Genomic DNA, 27,792 nt, shown 5'->3' with positions numbered 1-27,792 from the left:
GGAAAAATCTCCAAAAGGCATCAAATTACAGATTAGACATTCTTATAATATGTCAACAAAAGTTAGATTTTATATCATTTACACTTTCAAAATAACAGAAAACAAAAAAATTGCGTCTGGAAAAGTACAATATCTTGTACTGCCCCCTTTGGCAAGTATCACAGCTTGTAAACGCTTTTTGTAGCCAGCCAAGTCTTTCAATTCTTTTTTGAGGTATCTTTGCCCATTCTTCCTTACAAAAGTCTTCCAGTTCTTTGAGATTTCTGGGCTGTCTGTCACACACTGCTCTTTTAAGGTCTATCCATAGATTTTCAATTATGTTGAGGTCAGGAGATTGTGAAGGCCATGTCAAAACCTTCAGTTTACGCCTCTTGATGTGATCCCCTGTGGATTTCGAGGTTTGTTTAGGATCATTATCCATTTGTAGAAGCCATCCTCTCTTTAACTTCAGCTTTTTCACAGATGGCATCAAGTTAGCATCCAAAATTTGCTGAAATTTTATTGAATCCATTTTTCCTTCTACTCGTGAGATGTTCTGTGCCACTGGCTGCAATACAACCCCAAAGTATGATTGATCCACCCCCATGCTTAACAGTTGGACAGAGGTTATTTTCATTAAATTCTGTTCCCCTTCTTCTCCAAACGTACCTTTGCTCATTCCGGCCAAAAAGTTCAATTTTAACCTCATCGGTCCACAGAACTTGTTTCCAAAATGCATCAGGCTTGTTTATATGTTCATTTGCAAAGTTCAAACGCTGATTTTTGTGGTGAGGACGTAGAAGAGGTTTTCTTCTGATGACTCTTCCATGAAGACCATATTTGTACAAGTATCTCTTTATAGTGGAAGTGTACCACAACTCCAGTGTCTGCCAGATCTTTCTGGAGGAATTGTGCAGTCAAATGTGGGTTTTGAATTGTTTTTCTCGCAATCCTGCGAGCTGTTATGTCTGATATTTTTCTTGGTCTTCCAGATCTTGCTTTAACTTCCACTGTTCCTGATGACTGCCATTTCTTAATTACATTCCGAACAGAGGATATTGATATCTAAAAACGTTTTGCTATCTTCTCCAGCTTTGTGAGCGTCAACTATTTTCAGTTTCAGATTTCTAGACAATGATGATTGACAATGATGATTTCCAGATGATGATTGAGAACAATCCATGACACTGGCAGGTCTCAGCTTTGCAAAGCGGGCAGTGCATGCTATAAATTCTGCAGGGTGCCCAAACATTTGCAGATGCCATTTTTTTGTTTTCTGTTATTTTGAAAGTGTAAATTATGGAAATAAAATCTAACTTTTGTTGACATATTATAAGAATGTCTCATCTATAATTTGATGCCTTTTGGAGATTTTTCCATCTTTCCTTGGCTTCTTTATGCACATTAATACACATTTTTACCTGGGGTGCCCAAACTTTTGATCCCCACTGTATGTAGTCACTAGAGAGTTAACTGAGTTAATGGAGGAAGGAGAAAGATGGCAACAGGAAGGATACATTTGGCAGCAGGAAGAATTGATAAACCATGAGTGACAAGGGCAGTGTTTTAAAGGGGGCAATGCATCAACATTTAATCCTCCTATTGCTGGATTTATTTTATAGCACTGTACGCAGAGAAATCAGAGCCTTGCGATACCCAAAAGCTGGTCACAATATCTCATATAAAGAGCAGCTAGCATTGTATTGGCTAGCAAGTAGAGAGGAAATCACAATCTCTAAGGCAGACAAGGGGGGAGCCACCGTATTATGGCAGACCGAATATTATAATAATCAAATTAATAAACAACTCAGTAATGGGTTGGTTTATGAAAGGCTCACAGCAGATCCTACTAGTAAGATCGTGGAGAAAATTCGGAACCTCCTGAGAAAAAATGTTGAAAAGGGAGTGCTCTCCCAGAAGACCGCAGAAAAATTTGTTACAACTAACCCGTGTAAGCCTTATATGTGCATCCTTCCAAAAATCCATAAGAAGGAAAATGCCCCTCCGGGTCATTCGATTATTGCTGTCATCGGCTCCCCTACTCAGTTTCTCTCTAGTTACGTGGCTCCCCCCTTGTCTGCCTTAGAGATTGTGATGTCCTCTCTGCTTGCTAGCCAATCTAATGCTAGCTGTTCTTTAAATGAGATATTGTGACCAGCTTTTGGGTATCGCAAGGCTCTGATTTATCTGCATACGGTTCTATAAAATAAATCCAAGGGACTCCCTGGAACAATAGGAGGATTAAATGTTGATGCATTGCCCCCTTTAAAACACTGCCCTTGTCACTCATGGTCTATCAATTCTTCCTGCTGCCAAATTTCTCCTTACCCCTTATTAAAGACCATACCTACTTTCTTAGGTGATACAGGAAAATTAATTCCGACCCTTCAAGATTTTCAGTAGAAGGAGGGATATAGCTTGGCCTCGATTGAAGTTGAAAGCCTGTATACCCATGTCCCTCATGATGCGGGTATACAGGCTCTCAGGACCTTCTTATCTTCTACCACAGCTTCGGCTGAGTTCATACAGTTTGTTACCGATGCCACTCTATTGGTATTGACTAACAAATGCTTTCAGTGTGCAGAAGTCTGGTATAGGCAATTGCTGGGGACCACAATGGGGTCCCCAGTCTCTTGCATCTATGCAAATATATTTCTGAATATTTTTGAGCATAATTACATCCCTTAATACCTTTCTTCAACACAATAAATTGATTTTGAGATATGTGGACGAAATTCTCGTGGTCTGGTCCGGGACCCCAAACCAGTTCCTGGAGTTCGTCACATACCTCAAAGATGTGAACGACATGAATATGTTGTTCACATCCGTGTTTGGGGGTAATTCTTTAGAATTTTTGGATGTTATGATTGAGGTAGTTAATGATCAGATTCATATTGCCAGCTTTATGAAAAGCACTGCAAGGAACACCTACTTGCATTATAATTCATCACATACAGTACAAACTAAAAACGGGATTCCTTATAGCCAAATGGTGCGTTTGAAGCACACCAACAGTAGTGTTGAGGTTTTTAATCAACAGGTAGATTAACTAATCGCCTAGTCGATAGGGGATACCCCAGTAAAGTGATTAATCAAGCCCAAACTAGAATGAATAAAATTCCAAGAGAGAATACCAATTGGTTCATGTTAGCGAGAGATAGTGATATTCAAGAGATGACAAGTCAAAAACCAATTATTACTTAGAGATGTAACAAAACCATCAGGGACTATTTAAAATCTAAACAAAAAAAGAAGAAAATACGATCTAATTGGCTCACGGACACCTGTAGTGTGGGTAACCATTGCTGCGGTTCCTGCTCATTTAGTGAGATAATTATGAAAGCTAAAGATATACAATTAGGAGGGTATACGGTTTATGTAAAACAGACGGTTACATGCAGGTCCTCTTATGTAGTGTACTGCATGGTTTGTCCATGCGGGTTATACTACATAAAACAAAGCACCCCCTATTTCATTGAATTAGGGAGCATGTAAGATTTATTAAAACAGGAAAAGGGTCACAGCTATTTATCAACCATATGATTTCGTGTCACAACGCAATTGGTCTAAAATTTGGACCCATTGAGAGGGTTGAACATCCGAGCAGAGGTAGGGACAGACACCAGTTGTTGCTACAGAAGGAATCCAGATGGATTCTAAGGGTGAATGCAACAGGACCGCTGGGTCTAAATGAAAGAAATGAGTTAGGTGCATTATTATAATCCCTATGAGTACCATCCCTGTTTCACATAAAAGAAGATATTCCTCGGTATATTGTTTTTACTTTTTCTGTTACAAGCATTTAAACAGTTAATACTCACTTGTGTGTTTTGATTTTTCTCACAGTATGACGTAACCTGGGAAGAAGTTTAAAACGGGAGCATACGTGATGGCGTCTCTCAGCGGCCTGACGAAGCGACTAGGGGCGTGATACGGTCCGTGGCCTGACTTCTAAACTCCACCAGGATCCATCTGCTTGGACCGCCTCCCTGCTTGGACCGATGTGGTCTACGGACTTTTGAAGCTGGTCTGCCTGCATCTGGAATGGTGAGCACTCCGCTACTTTCTTTCTTTGTGTGGAATGATATTTCATACATATTTTATGCATACAGTCAAGAATGGATCATAATGAACACATAATCAGATCAATCAATCATAACAATTAATCTAAATAGGTACAGTAGACATGGTGGGAAGATGGCTAGACTTACCCTGTGTGTATATACATAATCATGGTGCCGGCTAGCATGGGTACCTAGGTCACGTGATCGGAGCAGGGCTCACCAGCCTGTCTGAGTTACTAGACTCCATCTTAAAGCAGGGAAAAGCAAGAAATGAATGAAAAAAAGAAGAAACTTAATGAAGAAAAGAGTAATCGGACCACATAGTCTGGCCAACAAACCCATTCTGTAAGAGTGATATGCACAAATGCACAAATGTGCAAGCCCCAATCACAGGCATGCTGCAGGCAATCAATGGCACTGTTACAGCACCCCTAACTGGTATCCCCCTTGGCAATCCGTCCCATTATTGAGAGCACAACCTAGGTACTGTGCTATGATGCAGAGCTGAATTAGTCCTGCATCAATCACACAGAAGGGAGCCAGTAATTAATGGGTTTACACCTACAGTGAACGGGGTGACACATTCATAGAGAGCAATCGTACAAGGGGCAATTAAATAAGGTTGTAGCAATGGCAATACTAAAGAAATACCGTATTTATCGGCGTATAACACGCACTTTTTAGGCTAAAATTTTTAGCCTAAAGTCTGTGTGCGTGTTATACGCCGATACACCCCCAGGAAAGGCAGGGGGAGAGAGGCCGTCGCTGCCCGCTTCTCTCCCCCTGCCTTTCCTGGGGTCTAGAGCGCTGCTGTCGGCCCTTTTCACCCCCTGGTTATCGGCGCCGCTGCCCGTTCTGTCCCCCTGACTATCGGTGCCTGACTATCGGTGCGTCCCCGGCGTCATTGCTATGCGCTGAACGGCGCGGCGCATGACGTCAGAGCGCCGCGCCGTGCATAGCAACGACGCTGGGGACGCACGACGGAGGCCTGGAGCAGCGCGGACCCGACTCAGGTAATTATGCCACCGGGGATGGGGGGAGGCAACGGGGCAGCGGCGCCGGCAATGGGTGCACCTGCCCCTTCTCTCCCCCTGCCTGTCGGCGCCGCTTCTCTCCCCCTGGCTATCGGCGCCGGCACCGATAGTCAGGGGGACAGAACGGGCAGCGGCGCCGATAACCAGGGGGTGAAAAGGGCCGACAGCAGCGCTCTGGACCCCAGGAAAGGCAGGGGGAGAGAAGCGGGCAGCGACGGCCTCTCTCCCCCTGCCTTTCCTGGGGGTATATCGGGGTATACACGCGCACACACGCACCCTCATTTTATCATGGATATTTGGATAAAAAACTTTTTTTACCCAAATATCCTTGGTAAAATGAGGGTGCGTGTTATAGGCCGGTGCGTGGTATACCCCGATAAATACGGTAACTGATAAATTAAAAAAATAATATAATAAAATAAATAATAAAAAAAATTTAAGTAATAAATAAATAAAAAATTATAATAAAAGTATGAAAAATGACTAAAGAAAAAAATAAAAATAAAATAAGGATAATAAAAAAAATAAAAAAAATAGAAAGAAAGTTGGAAGCGTGTCTTGGCGAGTATTTTATGAGCGTGGTTGGTCCAGCACATATTCACACACAAAAATGTGTATGTGAAAAAGAGGAATTATTTATTGTGTATTACAAATATATATACCAATATCCAACCATAGTCCTGTAAAACATAAATGAAGAACAAAATTTGAAAATACAGGTCACTACTAGCAATATATACTTATTCAGTTATGTATGACTTTGAAAGTACACTAAAGTAGCGTCACAGATGGAAACCACATAACCCTTCATGCATTGTATATCTGTGGTATTACAATAAACTCTATGTTCAGTTCCTTCGGATGAAGGGTCTGTAGTGTATGTATCCACATCAACTTTCTGCGCTTCAGGACACTATTACGGTTGCCTTCTCCCACCCTGTTTAAGAGGAGGCACGTGGTCAATCAATGTAAATTTGAGATCCCTCTTACAGTGACCAGTCTCAGCAAAAATGCTTTGAGACTGGGAGATCTAACCTACCTTTTCCTTATACCGTAACAATGTTGATTGAATCTAGTCTTGAAGTCACATGTGGTCTACCCAACATAGTGGAGACCACAAGGGAACTTCAAGACATAGATAACGTTATCAGATGTACAGGTTAAATAATGTTTAAGCCTGTAGGACTGTCCAGATGTAGGATGTTTGAAAATTGGACCCTTCTCCATATAGCTGCAATTGACACAATGAAAACAGGGATAAGGTCTGCCGGGATATTTATAATTTTTTTATTACTTATTTTTTTATATTATTATTTTTTCAGTTATTTCTTTAGTATTGCCATTGCCACAACCTTATTTAATTGACCCTTGTATGATTGCTCTCTATGAATGTGGCACCCCCGCTCACTGCAGGTGTAAACCCATTAATTACTGGCTCCCTTCTGTGCGATTGATGCAGGACTAATTCAGCTCTGCATCATAGCACAGTACCTAGGTTGTGCTCTCAATAATGGGACGGACTGCCGAGGGGGATACCAGTTAGGGGTGGGGTAACAGTGCCATTGATTGTTTGCAGCATGCCTGTGATTGGGGCTTGCACATTTATGCATTTTTACAAATATCACTCTTACAGAATGGGTTTTGTTGACCAAAATATGTGGTCTGATTAATCTTTTCTTTTTTTTTCTTTTTTTAATTCAGTTCTTGCTTTTCCCTGCTTTAAGATGGAGTCTAGTAACTCAGACATTCCGCTACGCGGAATCCGCTACGTGGATCGCATCTCCGCCGGTGACACTAGTGCAGCGCTCCCGGTCAGCAGGTCCGACCAGGGGGCTGCACAGAGACGAACGCCACGAGCGCTCCGGGGAGGAGCAGGGACCCGGAGCGCTCGGCGTAACAGTACCCCCCCCCTTAGGTCTCCCCCTCTTTTTGGAGCCCAGGAACCTATGGATGAGTTCCTTGTCGAGGATATTGTCCTCGGGCTCCCAAGACCTCTCTTCGGGGCCTCAATTCTCCCAGTCAAGGAGAAAAAACTTTTTACCTCTGACTACCTTGGAGGCGAGGATTTCCTTTACCGTGAAGACATCAGAGGAGCCAGAGACAGGAGCAGGAGTGGTGACCTTGGGGGAAAAGCGGTTAAGGACGAGAGGTTTGAGAAGGGAAACATGAAAGGAGTTAGGAATATCAAGAGAAGGAGGAAGATGCAGCTTGTAGGAGACAGAATTGATTTGACTCTTGACTTTCAATGGTCCAAGGTAACGTGGACCCAGCTTGTAGCTAGGAACACGAAACCGGATATATTTGGCAGAGAGCCACACTTTGTCCCCAGGAGCAAAGACAGAAGGAGTTCTTCTCTTCTTATCTGCATGTCTCTTCATACGAGACAAGGCCAGTAGGAGCGATTTTTGAGTCTCCTTCCAGATAACAGAGAAATCCCGGGTTACTTCATCTACAGTAGGAAGTCCAGAAGAAGTGGGAATGGGAAGGGGGGCAGAGGGTGACGGCAGTACACCACAAAGAATGGGGATTTGGCAGAGGATTCCGAATTTTTGAAATTGTACGAGAATTCAGCCCAGGGCAGAAGGTCGACCCAATCGTCTTGGCGGGAGGAGACAAAATGTCGCAGGTAGTCACCAAGAATCTGGTTTACTCTCTCTACTTGTCCATTGGATTGGGGGTGATAGGAGGACGAGAAATTTAATTTGATTTTTAATTGGTTACAGAGAGGTCTCCAAAATTTCGACACAAATTGAACGCCTTTATCCGAGACGATATGCGTGGGAAGCCCGTGAAGGCGAAAAGTATGCAGAAAAAATTGCTTCGCCAACTGTGGCGCAGAAGGAAGACCTAGAAGCGGAATGAAGTGTGCCATTTTGGAAAAACGATCAACGACCACCCAGATGACGGTGTTGCCATGGGATACGGGCAGATCAGTAATGAAATCCATGGCAATTTGGGACCATGGTTGCTCATGGACGGGCAAAGGAAGCAGGAGTCCAGCAGGCTTCTGGCAAGGGGTTTTATCCCAGGCACAAATAGTACAGGCCCGAACTAAATCAGTAACGTCACCCTCTAGTGTAGGCCACTAATACAAACGGGAAATGAGCTGGATGGACTTTTTAATGCCAGCATGGCCAGCTAGGTGAGAGGAATGCCCCCATTTGAGGATCTTGAGGCGAAGGCGTGGAGGAACAAAAGTCTTTCCAGTGAGGCTGGAGCAGAGGAGACCAGGCACTCAGGCGGTACCATATGCTGCAGAGGGGCTTCAGATTCGGAGGCATCAGAGGAACGAGAAAGGGCGTCAGCTCTGACATTTTTGTCTGCGGGATGGAAGTGTATCTCGAAGTTAAAGCGGGCAAAAAACAACGACCATCTAGCCTGGCGAGGATTCAGACGCTGAGCAGACTGGAGGTACGAGAGATTCTTGTGGTCAGTGTAAATGACAATGGGGTGTTTGGAACCCTCCAATAGATGCCTCCACTCCTCGAGTGCTAACTTGATGGTCAGAAGTTCACGATCTCCAATGGAGTAATTCTTTTCTGCCGGAGAGAAAGTTTTTGAGAAAAAACCACAAGTAATGTTACGTCCGGTAGAGTTTTTTTGAAGAAGTATGGCTCCGGCTCTGACTGAGGAAGCGTCAACTTCCAGGAAGAAAGGTTTCAATGGATCAGGTCTGGACAGCACTGGTGCAGTAGCGAAGGCAGTTTTGAGATGATTGAAGGCCTCATCAGCTTGAGGAGGCCATGACTTAGGATTAGCATTCTTCCTGGTCAGGGCCACAATAGGGGCCACAATGGTGGAGAAGTGGGGAATAAACTGTCGGTAATAGTTGGCAAATCCCAGGAAGCTTTGGATAGCGCGGAGTCCAGAAGGGCGTGGCCAATCCAAAACCGCTGACAGTTTATCTGGATCCATTTGAAGCCCTTGGCCAGAGACTAGGTAACCTAGGAAAGGAAGACTGTTGCATTCAAAGAGACATTTTTCAATTTTAGCATACACGTGGTTTTCACGAAGTCTTTGGAGCACTAGACGGACATGACGACGGTGTTCCTCCAAGTTAGAGGAAAAAATCAAGATGTCGTCCAGTTAAACCACAACACAGGTATATAATAAGACCCGAAATATCTCATTAACGAAGTCCTGGAAAACTGCAGGGGCGTTGCAGAGCCCAAAGAGCATAACTAGATATTTGAAATGTCCATCTCTAGTATTGAACGCGGTCTTCCACTCATCACCTTTCCTGATGCGAATAAGATTAAATCCGCCCCTTAAGTCCAATTTAGTGAATATATAAGCTCCACGAAGACGGTCAAAGAGTTTAGAGATCAAAGGCAGGGGATAGCGGTTTTTCATGGTGATTTTATTTAAACCGCGGTAGTCAATGCATGGTCGTAAGGATCCATCCTTTTTTAGAGACAAAGAAGAACCCCGCTCCAGCAGGGGATGATGACTTCCGAATAAAACCTCTCTTCAGGTTCTCCTGGATATACTCTGACTTGGCCTGAGTCTCTGGGGCAGACAGAGGATAGATCCTGCCCCGGGGTGGAGTGGTACCAGGAAGGAGGTCAATGGGACAGTCATAAGGCCTATGAGGTGGTAAGATCTCTGCTTGCTTTTTCAGAAAACATCAGAAAAGTCCTGGTAGGCCTTGGGAAGGCCCGGTATAGGTGGAGCCACAGGGCTTTGACAAGTGGAAGCAGATGTGAGGCATCGTTTGAGACAAGAAGGACCCCAACTTTTGATCTCCCCGGTGGTCCAGTCAAGGGTAGGAGCATGACATTGGAGCCATGGCCAGGCCGAGAAGAACTTCAGAGGTGCAGTTGGGCAGAACAAGAAATTCAATTTTGTCATGATGCAGTCCAATGCTCATAGACAGGGGTTCTGTGCGGTAGCGCACAGTGCAGTCCAACTTTTCTCCGTTGACAGAAGAAATATAGAGCGGTTTGACGAGACAGGTCACTGGGATGCTGAACCTATTAACAAAAGAGGCCAAAATAAAATTTCCTGCAGAACCAGAGTCCAAGAAGGCCACAGCTGAGAAGGAGGAATTGGCGGAAGGAGAAATCCGTACAGGCACAGTGAGACGTGGAGAAGCAGAATTCACACCAAGAGTCGTCTCACCTTTGTGAGGTAATGGGGTGCGTCTCTCCTGACGTGGAGGGCGGACAGGACAGTCTTTTAGGAAGTGTTCGGTACTAGCACAGTACAGGCACAGGTTCTCGTTACGGCGGCGAGTCCTCTCTTGTAGGGTCAGGCGGGACTGATCCACTTGCATAGCCTCCTCGGCGGAAGGCACAGGAACAGATTGCAAAGGACTTTGGAAGAGAGGAGCCGGGGAGAGAAATCGCCTGGTGCGAACAAGATCCTTTTCCTGTCGAAGTTCCTGGCGTCTTTCAGAGAAACGCATGTCGATGCGGGTGGCCAAATGGATAAGTTCAGACAGATTTGCAGGAATTTCTCGTGCGGCCAGGACATCTTTGATGTTACTGGATAAGCCTTTCTTGAAGGTCGCGCAGAGGGCCTCATTGTTCCAGGATAGCTCTGAGGCGAGAGTACGAAACTGGATGGCGTATTCGCCTACGGAAGAACTCCCTTGGACGAAATTCAGCAAAGCAGTCTCAGCTGAGGAGGCCCGGGTTGGCTCCTCGAAGACACTACATACTTTGGAGAAGAAGGACTGGATTGTAGCAGTGGCAGGATCGTTGCAGTCCCAGAGTGGTGTGGCCCATGACAAGGCCTTTCCAGACAGGAGACTGACCACGAAAGCCACCTTAGACCGTTCAGTGGGGAATTGGTCCGACATCATCTCCAAGTGTAGGGAACACTGGGACAGGAATCCACGGCACTGTTTAGAGTCCCCATCAAACTTGTCCGGTAGAGACAGGCGGAAGCTGGGAGCGGCCACTCGCTGCGGAGGAGATGCAGGAGCTGGCGGAGGAGATGATTGCTGAAGTTGTGGCAAAAGTTGTTGCAGCATGACGGTCAGTTGAGTCAGCTGCTGTCCTTGTTGCGCGATCTGTTGGGATTGCTGGGCGACCACCGTGGTTAGGTCAGCGACACTAGGCAGTGGGACCTCAGCGGGATCCATGGCCGGATCTACTGTCAGGGTCCGGACTGGTATGCAGCGAGGACACTGGTGGTGGATCCTCTGTGTTAGTGGGGTGATGGCGTGGGCCGTACCAGGGGAATGGAGTCTAAGGGGTTACTGGTTTTCAACAGAGCCCGCCGCACAGTGGGATGGACTTGCAGCGGCAGGTAACCCCCAGGTCGTTCCACCCGATAGCGACTCAACCCCAGCTGAAAGCTGAGACAGGCGCGGTACACAGGGACAAGGCAAGAGCAAGGTCGGATGTAGCAGAAGGTCAGGGCAGGCAGCAAGAGTCGTAGTCAGGGGCAACAGCAGAAGGTCTGGGTACACAGGCTTGGGAACACACTAAACGCTTTCACAGGGCACAAGGCAACAAGATCCGGCAAGGACAGGAAGGGGAAGTGGGTTTTTATATATATATGGCACAGGGGCAGGTACTGATTGGGCTAGGCACCAATTAATGGTGCACTGGCCCTTTAAATTTTAAAGAGCCGGTGCGCGCGCGCGCCCTAGAGAGCGGGGCCGCTCGCGCCGGGACTGAACAGCCAGAGGACGGGGCAGGTGAGCAGATTGGGATGCGACCCGCGGGCGGGCGCGTCCCGCTACGGGGATCGCATCTCCGCCGGTGACACTAGTGCAGCGCTCCCGGTCAGCGGGTCCGACCGAGGCGCTGCACAGAGACGAACGCCGAGAGCGCTCCGGGGAGGAGCAGGGACCCGGAGCGCTCGGCGTAAAAATTATTATGTATATACACACAGGATAAGTCTAGCCATCTTCCCACCATGTCCACTGTACCTATTTAGATTAATTGTTATGATCGATTGATCTGATTATGTGTTCATTATGATCCTTTCTCGACTGTATGCATAAAATATGTATGAAACATGTTTTTAACATCACTTACACTACCTCTGGACATATTGTGATGTGAAATCTCATTTTTTTTTAGTTAAAATTTTTTTTCCAACATGAAAACTGAAACATGGTAACAGGACATATGAGCATACAACGTAGCATATTAAGAACAGAACAATGCCAAGAGTATTCAAGTGGCTTGCAGGTCAATTAATTATTACAAACTTAGAAGCAAAGAGTACTCCAAGCACTAAACTATGTATGCAGAGATACGCCAAAAAAGATCCCTCTCAAATGGACATAGGTGGTATAGAAGTAATATTTTTAAATTTGATTGAACTGTGTGTTGATTTGATACTGTATATGGCACTTCCTACAAATACTTTGTAGTGGTCACTATTAGTTTGCTTGAGAATGGTATTGTGAGAACACCAAAGCATTGCCCTTTGTGTCCATGGAATAAAATACCTGCACTTTCGATACTCCAGTGTGCTGCCATTGGCGTGAGCACGGGGTGTGCCAGGGAACACCCTAATCCTTTTTTCGGGACACAAGGATGTCCCGGCTACCTTTCTGCGGCCCCGCATAACTTAAAACGCAGGGGCCGCCGGGAGGTAGCACACGCAGGGACATCACTGATGTCCCGTGCATGCGCCCATAGGAATGGAGGAGCGGAGCATCAGAGCATCGAGGAGGAGGACGCTCACGCATGGTAAGTTACCTGCACGTCATCTTCAGTGCTCCGACCACCACTCCTCCGGTCCCGGGACCTACTGCTATGGCCTATAGGCCATAGTAGTAGATCGTGACTGGAGGAGCGGTGGTCGGAGCACTGAAGTGGGGCAGTACACAGGCATACGGCCTCCAGCCATACACTGTATACGGCTGAAGACTGTATGTCTGTGGGGGAGCTATACTGCACCTAATGTGGGGGAGCTATACTGCACCTAATGTGGGGGAAACTATACTGCACACAATGTGGGGGAACTATATTGCCAACCTAATGTGGGGGAACTATACTGCACCTAATGTGGGGAACTACATTGCACCAAATGTGGGGGAAACTATACTGCACCTAATGTGGGGGAACTATACTGACAACCTAATGTGGGGGAAACTATACTGCACCTAATGTGGGGGAGCTATACTGCAAATAATGCGGGGAACTATACTGCACCTCATGTGGGGAACTATACTGCACCTAATGTGGGGGAAACTATACTGCACCTAATGTGGGGGAACTATACTGACAACCTAATGTGGGGGAAACTATACTGACAACCTATACTGACAAGCACTGAAGTGGGGCAGTACACAGGCATACGGCCTCCAGCCATACACTGTATACGGCTGAAGACTGTATGTCTGTGGGGGAGCTATACTGCACCTAATGTGGGGGAGCTATACTGCACCTAATGTGGGGGAAACTATACTGCACACAATGTGGGGGAACTATATTGCCAACCTAATGTGGGGGAACTATACTGCACCTAATGTGGGGAACTACATTGCACCAAATGTGGGGGAAACTATACTGCACCTAATGTGGGGGAACTATACTGACAACCTAATGTGGGGGAAACTATACTGCACCTAATGTGGGGGAACTATCCTGCACCTAATAAGGGGGAACTATACTGCACATAATGTGGGGGAACTATGCTGCACCTAATGTGGGGGAACTATACTGCACATAATGTGGGGGAACTATACTGCACCTAATGTGGGGGAACTATACTGATCCTAATGTGGGGGAACTATACTGATCCTAATGTGGGGGAACTATACTGCACCTAATGTGGGGGAACTATACTGCACCTAATGTGGGGGAACTATGCTGCACCTAATGTGGGGGAACTATACTGATCCTAATGTGGGGGAACTATACTGCACCTAATGTGGGGGAACTATACTGCCAACCTAATGTGGGGGAACTATACTGTCAGCCTAATGTGGGGGAACTACAACCTAATGTGGGGGAACTACAACCTAATGTGGGGGAACTATGCTGCCATCCTAATGTGGGGGAACTATAATGATCCTAATGTGGGGGAACTATACTGCACCTAATGTGGGGGAAATATACTGCACCTAATGTGGGGGAACTATACTGATCCTAATGTGGGGGAACTATACTGCACCTAATGTGGGGGAACTATACTGCAAATAATGCAGGGAACTATACTGCACCTAATGTGGGGAACTATACTGACAACCTAATGTGGGGGAAACTATACTGACAACCTAATGTGGGGGAACTATAATGCCTCCTAATGTGGGGGAACTATCCTGCACCTAATAAGGGGGAAATATACTGCACCTAATGTGGGGGAACTATGCTGCACCTAATGTGGGGGAACTATACTGCACCTAATGTGGGGGAACTATACTGCACCTAATGTGGGGGAACTATACTGATCAGAATGTGGGGGAACTATACTGATCCTAATGTGGGGGAACTATACTGCACCTAATGTGGGGGAACTATGCTGCACCTAATGTGGGGGAACTATACTGATCCTAATGTGGGGGAACTATACTGCACCTAATGTGGGGGAACTCTACTGCCAACCTAATGTGGGGGAACTATACTGTCAGCCTAATGTGGGGGAACTACAACCTAATGTGGGGGAACTATGTTGCCATCCTAATGTGGGGGAACCATAATGATCCTAATGTGGGGGAACTATACTGCACCTAATGTGGGGTAACTATACTGCACCTAATGTGGGGGAACTATACTGCACCTAATGTGGGGAACTATACTGCACTTAATGTGGGGAACTATACTGCACCTTATGTGGGGGAAACTATACTGCACCTAATGTGGGGGAACTATACTGACAACTTAATGTGGGGAAAACTATACTGCACCTAATGTCGGGGAACTATACTGCCACCTAATCTGGGGGAACTATACGGCACCTAATGTGGGGGAACTATACTGCACCTAATGCGGGGAACTATACTGCACCTAATGTGGGGAACTATACTGCACCTAATGTGGGGGAAACTATACTGCACCTAATGTGGGGGATACTATACTGCACCTAATGTGGGGGAACTATATTGACAACCTAATGTGGGGGAAACTATACTGACAACCTAATGTGGGGGAACTATAATGCCACCTAATCTGGGGGAACTATACGGCACCTAATGTGGGGGAACTATCCTGCACCTAATAAGGGGGAACTATACTGCACCTAATGTGGGGGAACTATGCTGCACCTAATGTGGGGGAACTATACTGCACCTAATGTGGGGGAACTATACTGCACCTAATGTGGGGGAACTATACTGATCCTAATGTGGGGGAACTATACTGATCCTAATGTGGGGGAACTATACTGCACCTAATGTGGGGGAACTATACTGCACCTAATGTGGGCGAACTATGCTGCACCTAATGTGGGGGAACTATACTGATCCTAATGTGGGGGAACTATACTGCACCTAATGTGGGGGAACTATACTGCCAACCTAATGTGGGGGAACTATACTGTCAGCCTAATGTGGGGGAACTACAACCTAATGTGGGGGAACTACAACCTAATGTGGGGGAACTATGCTGCCATCCTAATGTGGGGGAACTATACTGATCCTAATGTGGGGGAACTATACTGCACCTAATGTGGGGGAACTATACTGCACCTAATGTGGGGGAACTATACTGCACTTAATGTGGGGAACTATACTGCACCTAATGTGGTGGAATCTATACTGCACCTAATGTGTGGGAACTATACTGACAACTTAATGTGGGGGAAACTATACTGCACCTAATGTGGGGGAACCATACTGCCACCTGATCTGGGGGAACTATACGGCACCTAATGTGGGGGAACTATACTGCACCTAATAAGGGGGAACTATACTGCGCCTAATGTGGGGGAACTATGCTGCACCTAATGTGGGGGAACTATACTGCACCTAATGTGGGGGAACTATACTGATCCTAATGTGGGGGAACTATACTGATCCTAATATGGGGGAACTATACTGCACCTAATGTGGGGGAACTATACTGCACCTAATGTGGGGGAACTATGCTGCACCTCATGTGGGGGAACTATACTGATCCTAATGTTGGGGCACTATACTGCACCTAATGTGAGATAACTATACTGCCAACCTAATGTGTGAGAACTACAACCTAATGTGGGGGAACTATACTGCCAGCCTAATGTGGGGGAACTACAACCTAATGTGGGGGAACTATGCTGCCATCCTAATGTTGGGGAACTTTGCTGCAAAACTAATGTGGGGGAACTATACAAAAATATAAAATGTTACTATTCTGAAACCTATAACTCTTCTATTTTTCTGTATATGGGGATGTATGAGGGTCAGTTTTTGTGATTTGTAGTTTTTATCGGTACCATTTTTGTTTTGATGGGACTTTTCAATTGCATTTTAGATTTTTTTTAATGGTATTTGAAGTGACCAAAAAGGTGCAAATCTGGTTAGTGTACTATTACGACTTTTGGGGCCCCACTTTTGATTTTGCCCAGGGCCACGCTAAGCCAAAAACCGGCCCTGATGTGAGCGATATCGCCGCACAGTGTAGGATGGACATGCTCCTCCTGCAGACCTCCCCTGTAGCATGCGCGGCGCGTTCCATGACGTCACACGGAGGTGAAGTCACGGCAACGCAAGGGTGAGGGCGGCAAGGCCAGGTGGTTACTGCGCAATACCAGCAGGTATTGTTTATTTATTTTATATATATTTTTCAGATTACATTTTTTTTTTCCTCAGCCATGTACACTAAGGGGGAGATTTATCAAAACCTGTCCAGAGGAAAAGTTGCCCATAGCAACCAATCAGATCGCTTCTTTAATTTTTAACAAGACCTCTGCAAAATTAAAGAAGCGATCTGATTGGTTGCTATGGACAACTTTTCCTCTGCACAGGGTTTGATTAATCTCCCCCTAAGAGTTTATTTCTTCTTCCTTCATTTGTTCAGCCTCAGTCAGACCCATCTGTGTCACATATTAAAGGGGCAAATGGCTACCTACTGATAGTTTAGATTTAAATACAGATTGTTCTGATGTTAAATTTGCATGATACTACATATTGTTCATTGAAAAAAGAGAAGAAAAAAAGTTTGTACTTTCAGCTCACCATTTGCCAGTATGCATGGGGAGAAGATGTCCATTTGCCGGGAGCACAGGAAACAGAAGCCAAGCCATATCCATGGTTAATGCAATCCAACAAGAAAAGAAAAGGGTTCCAGCTCCACAAAAAAATAATAGCTTTAATTCACATTATGTTAAAAAATGAATGAAAGAGAAACACACACAAAAAAGTGCTCTGGTGAGTTAAAAACCCACGTCTACCGACGCGTTTCAAACAGTTATGTTCTTAAGCATGGCATGATTAAAAACATAACTGTTCAAAACACGTCAGTGGACGTGAGTTTTTATCCAGGGCCCCCTTCAGGGGGGTACAGGCAGTACCCCCGTATGGGGCCCCGTTGCCCAGGGAGGCCCGGGCTCCGTGACCGACCCCGCCCGGCCGGGTTAAGGGCCTGCCACCGTCCACTCGTCCCAGATCCTTAGCAGACAGCGCTGCCTTCTCCTGTATGCGCGATACACGCACATACAGGAGAAGGCATCCCCTCTGTGTGAGCCGCATCTGCAGCTTACACAGAGATGTGGCCTCCGCCCCCACGCAGCACACAGTACAGGCGCTGATGACGTCAATGACGTCACTCATCGGTGCCTGTACTGTGGAGGGGAGAAGACGCGGGCACCTGCTGCTGAGGAGATCGCTGCGTGGGACCTCAGGTGAGAATATTTTTTTTTTGTTTTAACTATGCCTATAGCCTATGGGGAAGGGGGGTAACACTGCCTATACCTATGGGGTAGGGGGGGGGTAACTCTGCCTATAGGGAAAGGGGGGGCTATAAGGAAAGGGGGTTAACTGCATATACCTATGGGGAAAGGAGGGGTAACTCTGCCTATACCTATAGGGAAAGGGGGTTAAATCTGCCTATAGGGAAAGGGAGCTATAGGGAAGGGGGGGTAACTCTGCCTATACCTATAGGGAAAGGGGGAGGGGTAACTCTGCCTATACCTATAGGGAAATGGGGGAGGGGCAACTCTGCCTATACCTATAGGGAAATGGGGGAGGGGCAACTCTGCCTATACCTATAGGGAAAGGGGGAGGGGCAACTCTGCCTACAGGGAAAGGGGGGTTAACTGCCTAGACCTATAGGGTAAGAGGGGTAACTCTGCCTATAGGGAAATGGGGGTAACTCTGCCTATAGCGAAAGGGGGGGGGGTAACTCTGCCTATACCTACGGGGAAGCGGGGGATCTCTGCCTATACCCATGGGGAAGAGGGGGGGTAATTCTGCTTACAGCTATGGGGAAAGGGGGGGGATACTCGGCTTATATCCATGGGGAAGAGGGGGGGGTAACTCTGCCTACACCTATGGGGAATGGGGGGGTAACTCTGCCTACGCTTATGGGGGGGGCTACCTAACTTTAAACCTGGATGCCTAACTACTTATCTACATACCAGGCTATCTAACTATGTACCTGGCCTTCTTACATAGCTGCCTAACTACCTAGATAGCCCTCTACCTACCTGGCTTGTCACCTACCTACATATCTGGCTTCCTGATCTACCTACCTAGTTATCTCTTTACCTGGCTACCTACCTACCTGCCCTTTTACTGTGCAGGACACCAAGGAGGGCATTATTACAGTTTGTGGGCCTATAGATGGAAAGATTGTGTAGAGGAGGAGGGGGGGCACTGGAAGAATGCAGAGTCTGACATGTTCTTCCTGCAGATGTTAAGAGATCTACATGGCGGTCTTATCCAGACGGAGAAGAAAAGGAAAGAGGATGCAGCTGATCAGAAAAGACGTAATTGTGAGTCCCAAAATGTAACTGTAATCACTTATATGGTATACACATCCTGTGCACAGTTGATATCTACCGCCACATGGTCTTGTATGTAATCACTTATATTGTATACAAATCCTTTATAGTATACTGGTCTGTGTATAGTGGTTTTATTCAGTACAGTATGGCGGTATTATCCAGTTTTTGTGTGGTGGTATATATTTACTCCTTGTATACCAGTATTATTGGTCATGGAAATTTACCTACATTTAAGTGTTTCTTACATATATACATTTTAGTTAATTATGTGTGGGATTTGGGTGGAATATGGTGTGGCAGAAGATTGACGAACTGCAGAGAATAGCAAGGGTAGTTGCTGGTTCGGTGGCCCCGAGTGTTGTCAGTCTGCCCCTGGCTATGACCCATAGGGCATAGCTTTCGATCCTGACCCCAGACTAGAGATGGAGTGATTGGACCACGGAAACTGGCCGGTACACAGACATACTGCCTGCAGCCGCATCCTATATATGGCTGGAGGCAGTATGTCTGTGAAGGGCCTACAGCAGTATATGGGGGCACAGAGGGGAGGGGGAGTCATTAAATATATATGGGGGCACCAAGAGGAGGTCATTAAATATGTTATGGGGGCACCGAGAGGGAGTCATTAAATATATATATGGGGGCACAGAGGGGAGGGGGGGTCATTAAATATATTAAGGGGGATCCAAGATGGGGTCATTAAATATATTATGGTGGCACTGAGAGGGAGTCATTAAATATATTATGGGGGCACCAAGAGGGAGTCATTAAATATATATATGGGGGCACCAAGAGAGGGGGTCAATAAATATATAGGTGGGCACAGAGGGGTGTACATATATACAGGGGCACAGAGAGGCACAAAGTGGGCACTATTAATGTGTGCAGCCATACACATGAAGAGTCTGTAAAGAAGTGGGCATTGTGCTGAAGAAAGGCACCTAAAATGTTTGTCTGGCAGGTTCTTAGGAGAGGAGTCTTCATGATGGCCTCTAATCAAAGAAGACGTAGCTTGTGAGTCAGTAAATGTAACTGTAATCCCTAATAATGGCTGCACACGCCTTGCTAGTATCTACCTCTGTATGATCAGTATGTGGCACTATTGTTGAATTAGGGAAGTTTCACAGTAACTAGATGAGAATTGTATTAGAATATAGCAGGGTGCAATGCAGTAAAATACTGTGCAGCACAATGTCTTACTGCACTGCACTCTGCTTTAATCTAATTAGAAATATATAAATATATATCTGCCCTGGGGGCAGATTCAGTGGGCGGGCCATGTGGTGGAAGGGGGGGGGGCCCAGGCCTTGAGCTGTGTAAGGGGCCCTGAAATTTCTGATGGCCGCCCTGGGTGTATCGCGCATACAGGAGAAGGCAGCGCTGTCTGCTAGGGATCTGGGACGAGTGTCCCGGATCTTCAGTAGCGGCAGCAGGCCCTTAACCCGGCCGGGCGAGGTTGTTCACAGAGCCCAGGTCCCCCTGGGCACCGGGCCCCGTACGGGGGTACTGCCTGTACCCCCCTGATGGCGGCCCTGGCTGTAGGACCCTGTGACCGGGACCACATAGACCTGCCTGAACCTACTATTGCCCTCCTTGGATGTGCTGCCCTCTTTTTGGATATATATATATATATTAGTGCTGCATGATATATCGCAAAAGCAATCAAATCACAATTTTTGCTTTTTGCGATATGGCAATACGGCCCCCCGGGAAAACATTATCTGCTCGGGCTGGCTCCCATGGCGGGGGCCAGCCAGAGCAGGGAAAAACTAATTTAAATACTAAAAGTCAGTGTTTCCCAACCAGGGTGCCTCCAGTTGTTGCAAAACTACAACTCTTAGCATGCCTGCACCGGCAAAGGCTGTCCGGGCATGTTGGGAGTAGTAGTTTCACAACAGCTGGAGGCACCCTGCAGAAAAACATTGAGCTAAGGGCGGAAAAATAAAAAAAACCTTCTGCTCACCTAGTCCCTGCAGATTTGTCTCTGTGCGCTCCGGAGTTTCCTCTCTTAGTAGAGTAGGACCTTTCCCTTTTCAGCCAATCACTGGCCGCAGTGGTTTCACGTGTCAAGCCAGTGATTGGCTGATGGGGAGAGGTCTTGTACTGCAGTAATACACTAGGTTTCCCGGGTCCCGCGGAAGATTTGAAATACGCCCAGGAAACCCAGTGTATTGTGCTGCAGTACAAGAATACAAGAAAGTGACAGGAGGGGGGTGAGGGGAATGTGACAGAAGGGGGGGGGGATGTGACAAAGGGGGGGGGGATAATGTGACAGAAGGGGGATGAATGTGACAAGGGGGGGGAATGTGACAAGGGGGGGATGTGACAGAAGGGGGGAATGTGACAAGGGGAGGGGGGATTGTGACAAGGGGAGGGGGGAATGTGACAAGGGGGAGAATGTGACAAGGGGGAGGAGAATGTGACAAGTGGGTGGAGAATGTGACAAGGGGGAGGAGAATGTGACAGGGGGGAGAATGTGAAAATGGGGAGGAGAATGTGACAAGGGGGGGATGTGACAAGGGGGGATGTGACAAGGGGGGGGAATGTTACAAGGGGGAGGAGAATGTGACGGGGTGTGACAAGGGGGAGGAGAATGTGACAAGGGGGGGAATGTGACATGGGGGGTGATGGGAGGAGAATGTGACGGGGGAGGAGAATGTGACAAGAGGGAGATGTGAAATAGGCAGTGGGCATAAAATGGGTGGATAGATGTGAGATGGAGGCGATTGGACATGAAATGGGGGGATTTCACAATTTTTTTTATTATATCGCAATATTTAGGCCCAAAATCGCATTCGCACATTTTCCCCATATCGTGCAGCCCTAATATATATATATATATTTATTTATTTTTTTGACATCTGTGTAAGAAATAAAAGAAAAAGTTCATTCACCACAGGAGAAGTATGTTTTTAGTGTGGGGTTGCTGGACCTAGATGAATTGTAGAGAGGACCTATGGGGTCTAGGTGGGCTAGGAGATGTTATATACACTCTGTGGACACTGACCGTCCAAGGTCCGTTGCCTCATGGCATTATTTTCTATTATATATGGAGAATATGCGGGAGACATGCTACATAATAAGTGTACTTTTGGCCAGCCCCCCTGGACACGCTAGAATAAGAATTGATTATCTCCGTGTGGTACACACAAATAGAATTATCTGGTCTAAATAGGGACTATGTTTTTTCCCTTCTTTTTGCCCTTAAACAAGATGGCTGATGGTCAATGCATGGGAATGCGGATGCCTGCGGTGGGTGGCGCCTGCGTGGTTTGGTCTCGCTGGTCGTGTGATTAGCGTTGCCAGCGGGATCATGCGTGCGGGGGCCGCACCCATAGGCTATACCGTATCCCTTGAAGACTGTACAGCTATGAGCCTTATGCGCAGACTCATGAATGAGAGGCTCCTGAGTCACATGACCGCATGATGTAACACATCATGTGATTTGTGCACTTCCGTCCTTGCGCACCAGCATTGTTTACAAACGGCTGGGGAACACGCTTTTGCGGTGAATGGTAACCAATATGGACGCAAGGTAACTCCCCCTAATTAATGATTTATATAGATTCATTTTATGGGTTCTAAGGATCTCACTGCAATTCATGTTGATATGCACGTATATTGTTATTGCACATGCACTTTATTAATGTAATACTTACAATGCACTTTTGATGATGTGATATATGCTTTATTTACACTGTTGTTTTTCTTGATGATGTCATTGTACCCACCCAGTTGTGGGCTTACCTTTGTTAATTGATGACCTTATAAATATGGAGCACTTATACACTGTTGTATGCTTGAAAAAGACCCCATTGAGAGGGTTGAAACGTTGCTGATATGATGGGAGAATAAAAAGCACTACTTTTTTACTTTGGATGCTGGAGTGCCGCTTCTTGCCTTGTTTTTGGATACTTACAAATTTGGAAGCCTGTGGTCTGGGCTTGGGCTCGCTGAGCACCCGCTGGTTGTCTTCATTATGCCACTTCCACATCTGCTATTTGGACTGCATTCTGACCAAGGAGGTAGAGCACGTGAGTTGTAACTATGGACAACCTATCAAGTAACATATCACCTGTCTTATTTTCGTATACAAATGAGGATGTGGACAATATTTTGAGTGGCCATTTGGGTGACAGTACCTTTTTATGCACCCCCTCTAAAGTGGATGTGAAACGGTCTTACGAATCTGAATCAAAAAGACTAATTTCTCTGACATTACATTTATCCTTATTGAGCCGTTACTATCAGCACAATATGATACCACGAGGACTTCGGTCCCATTTGAGACCTACATTATTTCCTAAAAATGATGAATTTTGCTAAATGTTCGAGGGACTGTCCAACAAATATGCTCTGGATGTTATATTACTCAATATACAATATTTGCAGAAGGAATTAGAGACTGTAAAAAAACACATAGAGGAATTGGAATTAACCTTATCCAATATCTTGACGGAAGGAGAACTTAAAGTCTATAAAGCAAAATTATCTGATGTACTATCCAAATTATAACTGACCAAGAGGAGGCGAAACGCCAAAAATGGCACCGAGATAGTGAAGATTACGGTTTGGGACATGTCTATGGTTGGCAAAATAAGGATGAGAGAGAGAGGAGAAACCAGTGGAATAGGATGCAACCTGCTACAAAGAATAAATCGATGAAACAGAATAATTTTTTAGGAGCAACAGAGAACCACATGTCAGAAAACGGAGAAGGATCCGGAGGGGCGGTCGGAAACGAAAAGAAAATCACTCCAGCACGCAGCCAGAGGACCAACAGAACTGGGATGGCCAACAAGAAATCAACGGACACTCCAGCCTAGTGGTAAATATATCCTCTTATGAACTTTCTTCTGATGAAGTGAATGTACTAAATCGTGGACTGTCATTCTGTCTGACTTCCAACATTGACTGGTTTCAATTGCAGGTTGACCTGTTTTCATTTTACAGGAGTATCAAATTGAAGGCTTGGTTTAGCCAAAAAGAGATAAAAGAGAGTAAGGTTGGCTCAGTTGAGTTACCATTGAAACTGTTCAATTTGCACAATAAGAGTGATTTTGTACCTACAGTCAGTATACATTCAATTGATACATTCATTTCACTAGTAGATAAGGATATTGCACTACTCCAGGATAAATATCGGGGCATTGTACATTGGAGGGGCAAAAATAATTTATCTAAATTGGAACATGGAGTGTTGGAGAATTTGGTCCATAACGATGACATCGTAATTAAACCTGACGATAAGGGGGGCGCTGTCGTCGTTATGGACCGTAGTATGTACATAGATGAAATTAACCGTCAGCTACAAGACACTAATGTCTACAGACATGTTTCTAGGGATCCTACAGAAGTAGTCAGGACTAGACTTAAAACGTTGGTGGATCATGCAGTTGCTGTTGATGTAATTGATGATGAAGTACAAAAATTTATTTTACCAGTACATCCGAGGGTTCCTGTGATATACGTATTACCGAAGATACACAAAAATTTGTTGTGTCCACCTGGACGCCCGATAGTGTCCGGGTGCGAGTCTATACTCAGCCCGGCCTCTATCTTTGTTGACAAAATTCTACGTAAATATGCTGTGAATACAAAATCGTATATCCAGGATACCACAGATTTCCTGAAAAAAATCTCTGAAGTGATATTGCCAGAAGATGCTTTATTAGTATCATTCGACGTGGCCAGCCTGTATACATGTATAAACCATGAGAGGGGTCTCCTTAGTGTTGGCAAGGTGTTGAATGGTACTAATTATACATCTGAATGCAAGGAATTTATCTTGGGATTAGTTGAAATAATTCTGACATGTAACTATTTTTTATTTGATGACATGTTTTTTATCCAATGTAGGGGAACTGCAATGGGGTCTAATATGGCCCCAACATATGCAAATATTGTTATGGCGGAGCTAGAGGAATCTGTCGTCTATGTATCCCACCACTTCAGCCATGTGCTGAGGTGGTGGAGATACATAGACGACATTTTCGTCATTTGGTGTGGAACTATGGAGGAGTTGAATTCATTTTTTTCTTTTCTTAATAGCATGGATGTAGACATTAAATTTACAATGACACAGTCTAGTGAGGGCATCCAATTTTTGGATACCTGGGTACATAAAGAGAAATATAGACTTAAAACTGATCTATATTTAAAACCTACAGACAAAAACAACTTGTTGAGATATGAGAGTGAGCTTCCGAAAAGTATGATTAAATCCTTACCTAGAAGTCAATTCATGAGGGTGAAGCGAATTGTGGACGACCCGATTAAATTGGAGGATAGATTCAGAGAGATGGGGGAGAAATTCAAAAGTAGGGGTTACCCAAATAAATTAATAAAGGATCAATGTCAGAAAGTGAAAACCATCCCAAGAGAGGACTTATTGAAAGTCAGAGAGTGGGTGGAGAGTGACAAGAGAATTCCGTTTATCTCCACTTATATAGCATGCAATGTCAGGCTGCTGCTTCCAAAGCCGGCAGGATATTGTCATGTATAAAAAGAGGCATGGACTCGAGGGGCAGGGACATAATACTCCCCCTTTATAAAGCATTGGTACGGCCTCACCTGGAATATGCTGTTCAGTTTTGGTCGCCTGTTCATAAAAGGGACACTGCGGAGTTGGAAAGGGTGCAGAGACGCGCGACTAAACTAATATGGGGCATGGAACATCTTAGCTATGAGGAGCGATTAAAGGAGTTACAATTGTTTAGTCTTGAGAAGAGACGTTTAAGGGGGGATATGATAAACGTATATAAGTATATAAATGGCCCATACAAAAAATATGGAGAAAAACTGTTCCAGGTTAAACCCCCCCAAAGGACGAGGGGGCACTCCCTCCGTCTGGAGAAGAAAAGGTTTAGTCTAAAGGGGCGGCACGCCTTCTTTACCGTGAGGACTGTGAATTTATGGAACGGTCTACCTCAGGAACTGGTCACAGCAGGAACAATTAACAGCTTTAAAGCAGGGTTAGATACATTCCTGGAACAAAATAACATTAATGCTTATGCAGAATTATAAAACTACATCCCTTTCCCTTATCCCCTTACATCCTTCCCTTCAATCCCCTGGTTGGACTTGATGGACGTATGTCTTTTTTCAACCATACTAACTATGTAACTATGTAACTATAGTGGAGTAAGTAAAGAAATAGCCCAAATATTGCGTAAACACTGGGAGAATCTGAACAAAAGTTTGGAAAATGTCCCAGAGTTCGCTAACCCCCCTCTATTTTCCTATAGAAGACCCAGAAACATAAGAGATCGTCTAGTAAAAGCGGATATACATGGGGAACAGCTCGACTTGGCTTCTAAGCTGAAGCCGGGCTGCTTTCCATGTGGAAAGTGTAAGAATTGTCCCCTTATGATTAAGGGAGAGCAGTTTGTACACCCAGAGACAGGTGAGAAGTTCAGGATTAAACAACACCTGACATGCAGGAGCGACTATGTCATTTATGTGTTGGTATGTCCATGTAAGTGTTTATACGTAGGAGAGACTACCACAGAATTACGTTTCAGACTAAATAACCATAAGTCTTCCATACGCACCAATAAAATAGAATTTCCGGTCCCAAGGCATTTCATTGAACATAAACATAAGATTGAAGAGTTGAGGTTCAGTATCGTAGATTCAATTCCATTATCCAAAAGAGGGGGTGATAGAGAGAAGGCCTTGAAGAAAAGGGAGGTAATGTGGATTAAAAAGTTGAATAGTTTACAACCACATGGTTTGAATTTAGACCTTCCCCTGAGAGTCTTTCTGTAATTCTGTATTTTGGTACTTTTTGTATATATTTGTCCAATCCTTTTTAGTATTTTTTCTATTTATATTCTTTACACTTGGGATAACACTAGCACTTTTTAATACACATTATATATCACTTATACTATTTATTACATGAATTAGTGAGCTAATGTATTAATATCTATTTATTTATTTTCTATGGATCTATATATATATATATTTTTTACCACTATATGCAATTAATTATGGATATTTTATCTTACCTTTCAGATGTTTACCTTGGACGTCCATGAACATTCACCGGCGTGGGTTCCATTTTCTTCTTTGGTCGGCTTGGACGAAAAATGTGCACCTTATTGTTTAATTTTTATGTGATGTGCCTGCATGGTCTGGTTAATGTGTACTCTGTGGAGCCCCTTTTGTCTCATTTTTTAAAATTTTTTCAATTTTGGTTATTTATTTTACATTTTTAATTTTTTTTGCCATCTGTGTAAGAAATAAAAGAAAAAGTTCATTCACCACAGGAGAAGTATGTTTTTAGTGTGGGGTTGCTGGACCTAGATGAATTGTAGAGAGGACCTATGGGGTCTAGGTGGGCTAGGAGATGTTATATACACTCTGTGGACACTGACCGTCCAAGGTCCGTTGCCTCATGGCATTATTTTCCATTATATATGGAGAATATGCGGGAGACATGCTACATAATAAGTGTACTTTTGGCCAGCCCCCCTGGACACGCTAGAATAAGAATTGATTATCTCCGTGTGGTACACACAATGACAAATAGAATTATCTGGTCTAAATAGGGACTATGTTTTTTTCCCTTTTTTTTGCCCTTAAACAAGATGGCTGATGGTCAATGCATGGGAATGCGGATGCCTGCGGTGGGTGGCGCCTGCGTGGTTTGGTCTCGCTGGTCGCGTGATTAGCGTGGCCAGCGGGATCATGCGTGCGGGGGCCGCGCCCATAGGCTATACCGTATCCCTTGAAGACTGTACAGCTATGAGTCTTATGCGCAGACTCATGAATGAGAGGCTCCTGAGTCACATGACCGCATGATGTAACACATCATGTGATTTGTGCACTTCCGTCCTTGCGCACCAGCATTGTTTACAAACGGCTGGGGAACA

General features: G+C 45.2%; 1 protein-coding gene across 1 annotated transcript in view; it reads right to left on the bottom strand.

Annotated features, from left to right (window-relative positions):
• The window catches only part of HNF1B (HNF1 homeobox B), a 134,945-nt gene extending 107,900 nt beyond the window's left edge, over positions 1–27,045 (bottom strand). The window contains exons 1-2 of the mRNA XM_056557554.1: positions 26,926–27,045; positions 26,467–26,589 (exon numbers count right to left, since the gene is read on the bottom strand). The gene's annotated coding sequence lies outside the window, so the exon portion shown is untranslated. The remainder of the gene's footprint in view (positions 1–26,466; positions 26,590–26,925) is intronic.
• Positions 27,046–27,792: the final 747 nt, after the last annotated feature.

This window comes from Hyla sarda, chromosome 2, assembly GCF_029499605.1.
Source record: "Hyla sarda isolate aHylSar1 chromosome 2, aHylSar1.hap1, whole genome shotgun sequence".
Classification (NCBI taxonomy): Eukaryota; Metazoa; Chordata; class Amphibia; order Anura; family Hylidae; genus Hyla; species Hyla sarda.
The sequence above is the reverse complement of the archived record's forward strand: the minus strand, read 5'-3'. Positions and strand labels throughout refer to the sequence as shown.